General features: G+C 38.0%; 1 protein-coding gene across 18 annotated transcripts in view; it reads left to right on the top strand.

The window, feature by feature from the left end:
- PPP1R12B (protein phosphatase 1 regulatory subunit 12B) overlaps positions 1-12,512 on the top strand; it is a 237,868-nt gene that overhangs the window by 104,873 nt on the left and 120,483 nt on the right. Inside the window, exon 1 of one of the 18 annotated variants that reach the window (XM_009189957.4) lies at positions 2,956-9,521. The exons of 16 other annotated variants lie outside the window; for them this stretch is intronic. The gene's annotated coding sequence lies outside the window, so the exon portion shown is untranslated. Of the gene's footprint in view, positions 1-2,955; positions 9,522-12,512 lie in introns of those variants that run through there. One more of the 18 variants, XM_009189964.4, reaches the window with a different exon arrangement.

The raw sequence follows: 12,512 nt of genomic DNA, 5'->3' as shown, positions 1-12,512 counted from the left end.
TTAGACCAGGTTAAATCTTATCAAAATTTAGATTTCAGTTTGACTTTGTATTATTTTGAATATCCAAAGGAAGGAGCTTTTATATTTGTGTGTATTTAGAGACTGTCTTTTCTCCAATGTATGTTCTTGGCACCTTTGTCAAAAATGAGTTCACTGTAGATGTATGGATTTATTTCCGAGTTCTCTACTCTGTTCTATTGGTCTGTGTGTCTGTTTTTATGTCAGAACTATGCTGTTTTGGTTATAATAGCTTTGTGGTATAATTTGAAGTCAAGTAATGTTATTCCAGTTTTGTTCTTTTTGCTTAGGGTGGCTTTGCTATTCTGGGTCTTTTGTAGTTCCATATGAATTTTAGGATTGTTTTTTCTGTTTCTGTGAAGAATAGCATTGGTATTTTGATAGGGATTACATTGAATCTGTAGATTGCTTTGGGTAGTATGGACGTTTTAACAATATTGATTCTTCCAGTCCATGAATATGGAATATCTTTGTGTGCTATTTAATTTCTTACACCCATGTTTTATAGTTTTCATTGTAAAGATCTTTTAGTTCTTTGATTAATTCCTAGATATTTTGTTTTATTTGTAACTATTGCAAATGGGTTTACTTTCTTGATTTCTTTTTCAGATTGTTCACTCTTGGCAAATAAAAATGCTACTGACTTTTGTATGTTGATTTTAAATTCTGCAACTTTATTGAATTTTTCAGTTCTAATAGTTTTTTTGGTGGAGTCTTTAGGTTTTTCCAGATATAACATTGTATATCTGCAAACAAGGGTAATTTGACTTCTTCCTTTCCAATTTGGATGTCATGTATTTCTCTCTCTCTCTCTCTCTTTTCTTTTTTTTCTTTTTTCTTTTTTCTTTTTTTTTTTTTAATAGAGATGGGGTCTCACTGTGTTTCCCAAGCTGGTCTCAAACTCCTGGACTCAAGACATTTTCCCACCTCTGCCTTCCGAAATGCTAGAATTACAGGCGTGAGCCACTGTGCCCAACCTATTACTTTCTCTTGTCTGATTGCTCTAAGTAGGACTTCAGCATTATGTTGAATAACAGTGGTTGAAAGTGGACATCCTTGTCTTGTTTCAGATCTTAGAGGAAAGGCTTTCTGTTTTTCCCCATTCAGTATGATAATAGCTGTGGGTTTGTCATATATGGCTTTTAATGTGTTGAAGTATGTTCCTTCTATACACAGTTTTTTGAGGGTTTTTATCATGAAAGGATGTTGAATTTTATCAAATGCTGTTTCAGCATCAATTGAAATGATCATAGGGTTCTTTTTTTTTTTTTTTTTTTTTTGAGACGGAGTCTCGCTCTGTTGCCCAGGCTGGAGTGCAGTGGCCGGATCTCAGCTCACTGCAAGCTCCGCCTCCTGGGTTCACACCATTCTCCTGCCTCAGCCTCCCGAGTAGCTGGGACTACAGGCGCCACCACCTCGCCCGGCTAGTTTTTTGTATTTTTAGTAGAGACGGGGTTTCACTGTGTTAGCCAGGATGGTCTCGATCTCCTGACCTCGTGATCCGCCCGTCTCGGGCTCTTGAACCCTGGAGTTTGAGGCTACCATGAACTATGATAACACCACTGTACTCCAGCCTCGACCACAGAGCACAACCCTGTCTCTTAAAAAAAAAAAAAAAAAAGATTTCCCTTCTCCTAGAGGATGAAAGAAGGCTCTCATGAAGGTATGATACTGCTCAACCTGAGATCTGCTGGTTAAGTAATAGCTAAGTGAAGAGAAGGGAATGGGCATTCCAAACAAAAGGTCTGGCAATTGAAAAGAACACTAAAGTGAAAAGGCACTTGATCTTTTGGAGAAACTGAGAGAAGGCATTGTGACTAAGAGTAGAGAATGAGGGGGAAAGGTCTAGGATGAAGCTTGAGGAGTGGGTAGGAGCTATATACATATATACATATATATAGAGGGAGAGAGAATTCACATACCATACAATTCACTCATTTAGAGTGTACAATGCAGTGGTTTTTAGTATGTTCAAAGATATGTGGAACCATCATCACAGTAAATTACAGAACATTTTCATCATCTTAGAGAGAAATCCTGTACCCTGTAGCTATCCCCCACAGTCTCCTCATTCCCCCTGCGCCTAAGCAACCACTGATCTACTTTTTGTCTATGGATTTGCTTATTTTGGACATTTTGTATAAATGGGATAAAAATACAGTCTTTTGTGACTGACTTCTTTTACTTAATGTTTTCAAGGTTCATCCATGTGATAGCATGTATCAGTACTGTATTCCTTTACATGGGTGAATAATATTCCATCATATAGATAATGCCACATTTTGTTTGTCCATTCATAAGTCAATGGACAGTTGAGTTGTTTCTGCCTTTTAGTTATTATGAATAATGTTACCATGAGCATTTGTGAGAAGTTTTTGTGTGAACATATGGTTTCATTTCTCTTGATTATATACCTAGGAGTAGAATTTCTGGGTCATATGCCACTAGAAGATTTTAAGCAAAAAGTACCATGACCTGACCTATAGTTTTTAAAGTTCTGGCTTTTAAACTCTGGCTGCAGTATTACATATGAATTGGATGAGGAAAAATAGACAAGAATGGATGTGAGATGACCAGTAAGGAAACCATTGTGGAAGAAAGGCTCATGAGAGAGAACAGTGGCTTGCACTAAGATAATGGTAGAAGAGATAGAGAAAAGTGTGAATGATCTTGGCCAGGCACTGTGACTCGTGTCTGTAAGCCCAGCACTTTGGGAGGCTGAGGGAGGGTGGATCACTTGAGGTCAGGAGTTCTAGACCAGCCTGGCCAACAAAGTACAATCCCGTCTCTACTAAAAATACAAAAATTAGCCAGGAGTGGTAGCACACGCCTGTAATCCCAGCTACTCGGGAGGCTGAGGCAGTAGAATCGCTTGAGCCTGGGAGGTGGAGGTTGCAGTGAGCTGATCATGCCAGTGCACTCCAGCCTGGGCCACAGAGCAACAATCTGTCTCAAAAAAAAAAAAAAAAAAAAGAAAGAAATGTGAATGGTTTCAAAATATGTTTAGGAGGATGATTCCAACATGGTAGATGGAACTTGTAAGGCTCCCTTGCCCATTATAAACAGAAATTCATAGTTGAATTCAGAAGAATGATAGGGAACTCTCACATGACAAAAGTGAAGAGTACTCAAAATCCAGAGTCGTGTGAGTGACCCAGGATTGGTGTCAGACCTATATGTAGATCATAAGGTCTGGACGCTCAGATTTTAATGCCACGTGTGTGTAGAAAGCATGGCTTTGGGCCTACTAAGGCTGTGAGCTGTAACTAAGAAGCTATGTATCGAGCTAGAAATCTCGAAGGGCTGCCCAGTTCATGAAAAGGGTACTTAGCCCATAACTCAAGGAAGTGGCAAGGAAGAAAATCTATACAAGGATCATGGTAGGGGCAGACAACTCATTTGTGAGAAATTTTCACTATTCATATAGCTTAGAAATCCCAGAAGTCAAGGATTTAATACAGAAACTGTGTCTGTACCCTTGAAACTCTGGGGCCCTGGCACAAGTAAATTCAAAACCACCTTGAAGGAACACATCTGCAACTCAGAGTAAAAAACTGTAAACTGTAAAAACAGTTTGAACCAAAGATGAATTCACATAAAACATAAACACTGAAGGTCACCATGAGGGAGAGTTCTGTGATAAACTCATAGATGCAGACTAACATGTAATAAAAGTTTTTAATGCAGAAAGAAACCTCAGACTATATGGGAATAGGTAACAAGAATTACAGTTGACCAGCGGTAGCGAAGATAGACACACGTATAGGAAGAGTTTGGTAAATGAATCAGGAATGGTTTTTAAAGTATAAGATTTTGCAAAATAGTATTATCTATGTAGAATCTTGTTTAAATGGGAACCCACACATATAAAGCACCTAACAACCATTTATTGAGAGACTGCCACGTGCCAGGCACAGAGACATTAAGGATACAAGACCAAAGAAAACATTTTTTTTGGCCAGGCGCAGTAGCTTACACATGTAATCCCAGCTCTTTGGGAGGCCGAGGTGGGCGAACCACTTGAGGTCTGGAGTTCAAGACCAGCCTGACCAACATGGCGACACACCTTCTCTACTTAGAAAATACAAAAAATTAGCTGGGCGTAGTGACATGTGCCTGTAATCCCAGCTTCTAAGGAGTCTGAGGCAGGAGAATCACTTGAACCTGGGACGCAAAGGTTGCAGTGAGCTGAGATTGCATCATCGAACTCCAGTCTAGGCAACAGAGCGAAACTTGGTCTCAAAAAAAAAAAAAAAAGAAAAAAAAGAAAACATTTTTTCTGCCCTTGAGGATATAACTATCATGGGAAGGCAAACAAGTACATCAAATATTATTGTATAATTGTTAAGTGCTGTGGTAAAGATATGTGTAGATTGCTATGAGAGCATAGAGAAGGGGAATCTCAATTAGATTGAATAGGGTGACAAGGAAGGCCTACCAGAGGAGGTAACTGGAGTTGAATTTTGAAAGGCAACTATAAGTTAGCTATAAGTAGTAATAGGGGGATGGTATTTGAGAGGAAACAAGAAATTCAAGAAACAAACAAGTTCAGAATGCCTGAAGCTGGGAGAAGGTGAGGCGAGGTTAGCATTTCTGAAAGTGTCTTTTGTGGAATAGATTTAGATGAAGGAAAAAAAAAGTATGCTGTGGCCAAATGAATTCGGGAACAATGGATTAAACAAAATTAGATAGGATCACTCAAAAGCCTTCTTTGGGTCATTCCTCTCTGGGAAGTGGGGAGAGTGGGACATGGGAGTGGTTAGGGGATTTGCAGCATTTTCCAAATTTCTGAGTCCATCCAGTAGTTTTGTTTTGTTTTTCAAAGAAACCCAAGACTGGTATTCCACTGGAGAAACTTTGGAAATTGTCAAACTAGAGAGTTAGGCAGGAACCAAATCATGTAGATTTTTGTCTGTACTGTGCTAAGAAATTTGAATTTCTAGTCTTGAAGCTGTGGAATACAATTGAGGGATTTCCAGCAGGGGAATGACTTGATCAAATAAAACATATCATTTAAGCCTTTACAGAATTAAAGCCATTTCATTTCTCTGGCTAGACAAGCATAAACTGAAAGAAAAAAAAAATTAGATGTTTTGAAAACAGCTAAATTTTCCTTCTGAAAGAGCATGCTGGATGCTAATTCTCCACTTGAAGCTGCGGCTTTCTCTGTAATCAGCTCATTGTGGAAGGATTTTGAATCCTACTGGGAAACCTTAATAAAAGCCTGAAGCCTGTGTTCACAGGTCCAATTTCAAACAAGTAGTGAGCATTGGGATAAATGGGGCTTTAAAACTGGCCACAGCTAGACCTGAGTAGTAGAAGGTTCTCTCTCAGAAATAATCGCCATTTGCAGTGTAATTAGAGCACTTCAGTTGGGGAGTGGGTTTTACCATTAAATTGCACAACTGGCTCTCCTTTTCTGAGAATGTTTTATCTTAAGAGGGAATAAGTGGGTATGTGCATACCAGTTGGCCAGTGATCAGTCTCAGCTTTACACTCTTGTGCTAACAGTTCTTTACGCAGTTTGTTAATTACAGATATGTTGCTAAATGAACAACGCTAGATATAAAAGAATACATTATGATATCAAATAGTAATAAACATAGAAATGTTAATATTGGATTTTTGGGTCTATTATGGATACTTTTTATTTTTATTTTTTCTGTATTTTCCAAAGTTCCAAAATGATAAAGGATTATGTTATGATGGGGCAGAGGGAGCAGGAGGGCATGAAGGAAAATTAATTACAGGGACAACAGTCTTTCTTATAATGTAAGTCTGTGAAGAAAGCCGTGATCATTGAAGAGTAAATATAATAGAGATTCAAGGTTTGCAGTATTCTAGATAATTTATGGTTTTGCGTACATAACTCAGTGCAGAACTTCTAAAACAGTTTATTCCTTTTGAGAAGGGCATAATCTTGGATTTGTGCAGTTCCTTTTTTTCCCCCCTGAAAAGCTCAAGTGTGCTTGAATGTATCCTCTTTATAAGATGGAAAGGACTAGAACATATGCTCCCTATTTTACAAATGGGAATGCTGAGGCCCTAAGAGCATAGAGTCATTTGCTTAATATCACATTTTGAGTCAGAGGCATAGTAGAGACTATCACCTAAGCCTTCTTTTCCTTCTTATTGAATTCACTGACCATTTCTTCTATTGAATTTAAGTATTATCCATTCAGAATAAAGGTTTTGATTCAGGGGCCAGTCCACAGCTCAGAATGCAACAGTCTTTATCTTTAGGGCATTCTGATAACTGCCATTCAGTCTTTGGATTGCTTGTGAGAACTATAGAAACAAGGTCATCTGATTATAAAGGGACTGATTTGACAGGATAGAAATGGCAAGTGGCAAGCTGTTGGCAGATAGCTCTGCAGAAATACCAGGGCCAGGCAGCAGCTGTCACAATAGTGCAGTGGTTGGGTTCTTTTTCCAAAGCTCTAAGTTTTCCTTAGCAACAAAATGTAAACAATTCCCATTGCTAATATTAGAGTCTAATAGTGTCTGCCTTTGATTCTTTTGTTTCTCCTTTAGCTTTTTCTCTCTCGCCCAACCCTGAATTTTACATTTGTTTATGGTGCTCTTTCTCTTCTTTGTAGAAATGGTTAAAAATAGTTTTTCTCCACAATAAACTAAAATTGTCTCTCCCAAATAGCTCACATTACATATGACTGCTTGGTCAACATACAGTGAGTACTGGCTGAGTCATATATACCACACTTATCGACCTTCTTCAGTTCCTTGGGGTCTTTATAAGCTAGGTACTTGTACCTACTAATGTGAAGCTGTCAGCAGATTAATTTGGCATCATCTTTGGAATGTTTAAAATTTAAACCAAGAATTTAAACTCTGAGTTATGGTTTTTAAAAGTCATTTGATTTGTTCCTCTGTGTCCAAGCTAAAGACTGGCAGTTGTCAATTCAAAAAGGTACTCTAGAAAAGAGGTTCCACAAACAACTCCAATCTTTCTCCATTTTTGTTCTAAAGTGTTTAGTTTCTAAAAGTCTGCAGCCATGCTGCCACTACCAAGTTTTTTCTCTACTGAAAGAAATAAGCTCTCTCTTCCTAAGTATGAATATTGAACAAGAAGAGAGTGAAACGTATGTAGCAGTAGGTATATTTTCACTATATTACCATTCTGGAGGTTTCTGAATTTCTTATAGAATTAGTATTATGCTGTGGGACTTTGAACAATTCTGGAATAGAAAGAAAAAAGGCGATTCTTTTAGTGCTGTGGCCCTAATCCTTAGGTAGCAGAATGACAAGAGACTTCACCAGGCTGAATATACCTTACAAACAAACTGCTTTCAGTGTCATATGGCACCTCTATGTAATTTTTTTCAGAATATGTCTCTTTGAAATAGTAGTGATGATATGTTGCTGCCTGAGAGATGAGGCTACCCCTAGATAACTGTGAATGGCTGGACTTAGTGGGAAATGCACAGGATTGATTTAAGAGTTCAGTTCAAATGGGGCGTGGTGGCTGATACCTGTAATCCCAGCTTCTTGAGAGGCTGAGGCAGGAGGATCACTTGATGCTGGGAGCTCAAGGCCAGCCTGGGCAATATAGTGAGACCCCCATCTCTTTAAAAAAATTAAAAAAAAGAAGAGTCCAGTTCAGCCTCTTGTATGTGTGATTTTGGTTAAATAAATCAAGTTCCATTTCTGACTCTTTCCTCATATGTCAAAAAGGGATAATGCTTACCTTGTTTGTATGTATATGAAGATTAGAAATAATTTACGAGTAACCTAGATTTTCCCAAACCTATCTCATGGAGTTACTGTGAGGATCAAATGAGACAGACTATGTGAACGTGTTTTGCAAACTACAAAACAATTTAGAGATATATATGACAATTATGTATGTCATTACCAGTGAAATGCTTTTTTGACTTTCATTAAGATCCATTCCTAGCTTCTCCAGAGCCAATACATTTGGAAATAAGATCCACCCTAAAATGCTAAATGTGAATACCATTTTAGATTTTAGGTTGTTTTATTTAATTTTTAAACCCTACATGCTATAGGGATTCCATATCTCAAGTTTAGGAGACTTAATTTTTAAATTTAAGCTCACTTGTCCTGCCTCTTATCTCCTTACCAATTATTTATAATGTCATACATTATTTTCTGCAGCCCTAAGGGAAAATCTCCGTTGTGGTACCACAGTAAGTGGCAGCCATACACAGGTACCTTCTTATGCCTTTTTCCCCTCACCAAGGAGTGTCCAGGAATCTAAGCACTTGAACATTTATTTGAGGCAACAGCTAGTGAGCTGAATGTGATAATGGTAGCAGTTGACCCTTGCAGGAAAGTTCGAGCCTGGGCCTCCTATCCCAGTGGTATTCTTTATGCTAAAAATGTTAGTAATTCCCTCCCACAGATTCCTTTCCTGCCTAATTTAGTGAGGTCAATTTCTGTTGTTTCGCAAACAAGTACACTCCATACTATGCAGTAGTGGATATTTTTGATACTAGGGTGAGCATGTTTTAAAATTGGTTATAGTGATGATTGCATAAATCTGAATATACTAAAAATCTTTAAATGGTACACCTAATGGGTATGTGAATTATGTCTCAATAAAGCTGTTTAAAAATAACATTAGTACTGTTTATCTCCGCCAAACAGTTCTGGGAAGGGAGGCCTGGATGGTGTCTACTAAGAGTTAAAGCAATGATATGTAGAGCCTTGAATAAAAGAGTCTATTTTCTTTTTTGCATATTTCTGTTGCTAAACATGGCTATTGCCAACACCATCTCACTTCATTTTCTAGAGACAAGGGCATTTGTCATGCAGTTTCTCAGCCCACCACTTAACAGTTCAGGAGTGGAAGCTTAAAGTGTTTTCCCCTCCCCCTCAGGACATGTGCATTTAGAAGAAAGGACAAGAGTCCATTTCCTTATGTAGCAGAACCTCTGGTAGTTCTATCCCAATTCCCAGCCACTTCAGAGTGAAGACAGTCACCCAACACCTGCTACTAAAAGCCCTTATCAGTCATGTTTTTGAGGTTAATCTCCTTCTGATAAAGTGGTTCATTTTTCAGAGCTATGAATATTGGTGACATGTAGGAGGGACCAAAATTTTGAGCCCTCATTCAACCCTCCCTTCTCGTTTATCAGCTGATTTTCCCATGTTAGAAAAGGACAGTTGCTGGTACAATCTCATAAAATGGGCTCCAGTGTTTAGAGAAGGACAGCCAGAAGAGTAACCACCCATTTGTTGAAAATTGGGCTTCTGGGAAAGTTGCTGCACAGGTGTGTGGCAAGGTGTGTCTGAGGTAGCTTGACCTGCTCTCACCTGGAATGATTTGATCTGGCAATAGAGTTCCTTGCCATTCCTGGTTTTATGGAAATCAGAGGCACAGGAAGTTGATCTGGGTGTTCTGGGGAATTGAGACAAGCCTCTGCCATAGTTTATTAGCACTCTCTGTGTTTGGAGGCTAACTCCAGTGTGTTGAGTTGAGACATCAGCAAGTGCTGGACCTGGAATGTCAGAAGCAGCAGGTAAAATTTCTTTGTTTGATAGTTTTAATGTCCTAGATACATGTGTCTTTGGGAAACTGGCTTGGTTGCATACTTTGATTTGGTAGTATGGTTGGGCAAGTGGTAAGAATAAGATATAACCAGTTTGGAACTTCACTAGTGTTTCTTCACATTCCTAATGAATTTAAACATATGCACTGACTTATAAAGATCAGACCCAAAAGATTAGGGTAGCAGAGGACAATTAAGAGTTTCAAGAAGTAGAAACATGCTTCTCTTTTGAAGAAGAAACTGGAATTGGCACTGTTATTCTTAAGTTGGATGGTAAGACACAGGTGATGGTTTATTATTCTTTATATCTTTTTTGTTTACCTTAAATATTATATAATATATGTTTTAAATAAGTAAAACAAAAAGAATTGTTGGATATTTAGGCAATTACAGAAAGAAGCTCGTTTACGTAGGTGAAGGGGCAGTTGCAACTTGAGTTGGCCTTTGAAATTATAAAATGAAGAGACTAGTTTGACCAGGTATAGGTAAAAGTTGTTTACTTACTACACACTCTACAATCAGATTGAATATTAATGGAAGTTAATGTTTTTCCATGTATGTAAGATTCCTAATTGATCTTGTTCAGAGGACCAGTTTCTGGACAGAATTCAAACACATGCTGAGTCAGGCAATATAGAAAATCCTACTGATCGTTAGTCATTTTAGTCCTGTAGAGAGTGTACTCACCAAACTCTGAATTCAGCCTACCCAGGACTATACTTTTCTCCCTATTTTTCTTATCCCTTTCTCTCAACTCTTCTTCCTGGTAATTGAGTCACTTTATTCAGGTAGAAAGATTAGGCCTATTTCCTGTAGGTTTTACTTTCATGACCCTCTTTCTTTGTCCATGGGTGACCTTCTTTCTGGAGTGGTTTTTTCTCACCTTCTCTGCTTAACAAAATTGTATTCATACTGTAAGAACTCCTGCAAATTAGAACCCACTGCTGACTACCCTGCTACACCCGAGCCCCAGGCTAAAATACTCTTCAGTGTTCTTTTTTTGTAACACTGTTTTAGGATTGGTTTACTAATTAATTAAATGGTATGTTGTTGCTTTTCATTACCACATTGTGAGCTTCTTGAGGGTGCTTTTTAATTGGGTTTTCTTCACAGAGCCTAATACATAGTAGATGATGGGTAAATGTTTATTGAATAAAATTATTTCTCAAATGAAAATAAGCCCATGTGTAGTGATCTTCTATGCCCATAAGATGGCAGCAGAAGAATGTCTGTTGATCTACTTGAGTGTGAAGCTAGCAAAGACCGTTTTGTGTTTGGATGAGTTTGCAGATGAGCCTTTCTATCCCATTCCATTTAAGTGTTTTAATATAGGGAATGCAGATATTTTTGGCACATGAGGCCGTTTGTGCATTTTCACCCTGGCACTTCTTCACACAAGAGCAACAGGAACAAGATATAAAGCTCCCTGGGTTGCGAGACAGGATACCTTGTTTACTCTCCAGCTAAGCCCACAATTTATGCCTTTTCAGGCAAGCCATTTAACTTCTCTTGTTCAGTTTCTTAATCAGCTAATTGGTGGAGTTATGAGATCTATAGGGAATATTAGATTATAAAATAATAGCCTTCTAAGTCATCAGTGACTGTCTTAGTTATGTGCTCAATATTGTGTTAAGAACTGTATCATAAAAAAGGGACATGCCCTAGGTGCTCTCATGATCCAAGACATCAAATGTACACATAGTAAGGCATGAATGTATATTAAGGAATAGTATATCCTTGAGAGCAAAATTATGTTTAGGTAGGTATATTAAGAGTTCAGAGAAGATAAATGGTATAGGATGGAGTAGCCAGAAGGGGCTTCATGGAGCCAGAGGAGATTGAGTTTGCCTTTAAGCATATGAAGGGTTTAAATGCTGTAAGAGAATTAACGTTTTTGGAAACTTACTATATGCTAAGTACCCTGCTAGATGCATTTAACCTTTGTAACTTTGTCAGATAAGTAATATTCTTTTCTTAATACACATAAGAGAATGCATTAAGGCTCAGCTAGGTTAAGGAATCTGTCCACAGTCACAGAATTTGTAATGAAAAGCCAGAATTCAAAACGAGGTCTTTCGGACTTTGAGGCCCATGCTTCCAAGAAAATGTGTCCAAGGGGTCAGTCTTCATTGGATATTTGTATACCATGAGCTTGGCAATATAAGCACTATGGTTAGAATCTCTTCATATTTATTTGAAGGGGAGGTAGAACTTCTAGGAAATGAGTCTTTGTATAGGGAGATACCACTTCTGAAAGTGAAGCAAATTGAAAACTTGCTAGCCTCTCTGAAATCTGGATGGGAAATAGGGTTTTTTTGTTTTGAGAACCAAATGAGAGGTTGTCTTATGGGTCACCTGGCTGTCCAGGGTTGGCTGAGGTTGCTGAGTATAAGAAACTTATCTTTGGGAGAGTTCCAGAGCCTTGGGCAGGCATATTTCTATTTTAAGACGTATTTTTAAAAATGGAATTGGCTGACAGCAATTACCTGAGGGCTTGTTTCTGATTCTTCTTTAAATTAAACAGTGATTTTTTTCTTCCTCTTCCTCAGAGTCTCTTAGATAATACTGGATAGTATACTGACCTAGCTTTTAAATTTATTTTTTCTAAGGAAATCTAGTCTTCTAACCTGATAAAGGGAACTAGAGTATGATTCAGAATCCTTGCCCAGTTGTGCTGAAAATGGCTCATTGATCATTGACGTGTAAATAAAATATAGTAATAGCTCAAGAATCCTTTGAGAACTAAATTTCTTTATAATGAAACTGACAGTGTTTAATAGAACACTTAGCATACAAAATTCATAAACATTGGGAAGCAAAACTGCAAGCTTAGCTCTATCTATGACAAAAATACACCTGCACAATGATTTTGTTTGTCCTTGACAGTTGCTTGTTTTTCCATCATAATAGAATTCACCTTTGACCCTGCACTGCTCTCTAGGGTTACCATATCTCACTCTT

Source organism: Papio anubis, chromosome 1, assembly GCF_008728515.1.
Source record: "Papio anubis isolate 15944 chromosome 1, Panubis1.0, whole genome shotgun sequence".
In the NCBI taxonomy this organism is placed as follows: Eukaryota; Metazoa; Chordata; class Mammalia; order Primates; family Cercopithecidae; genus Papio; species Papio anubis.
Note: the sequence above shows the minus strand (reverse complement) of the source record. Positions and strands in the feature narration are given on the sequence as shown.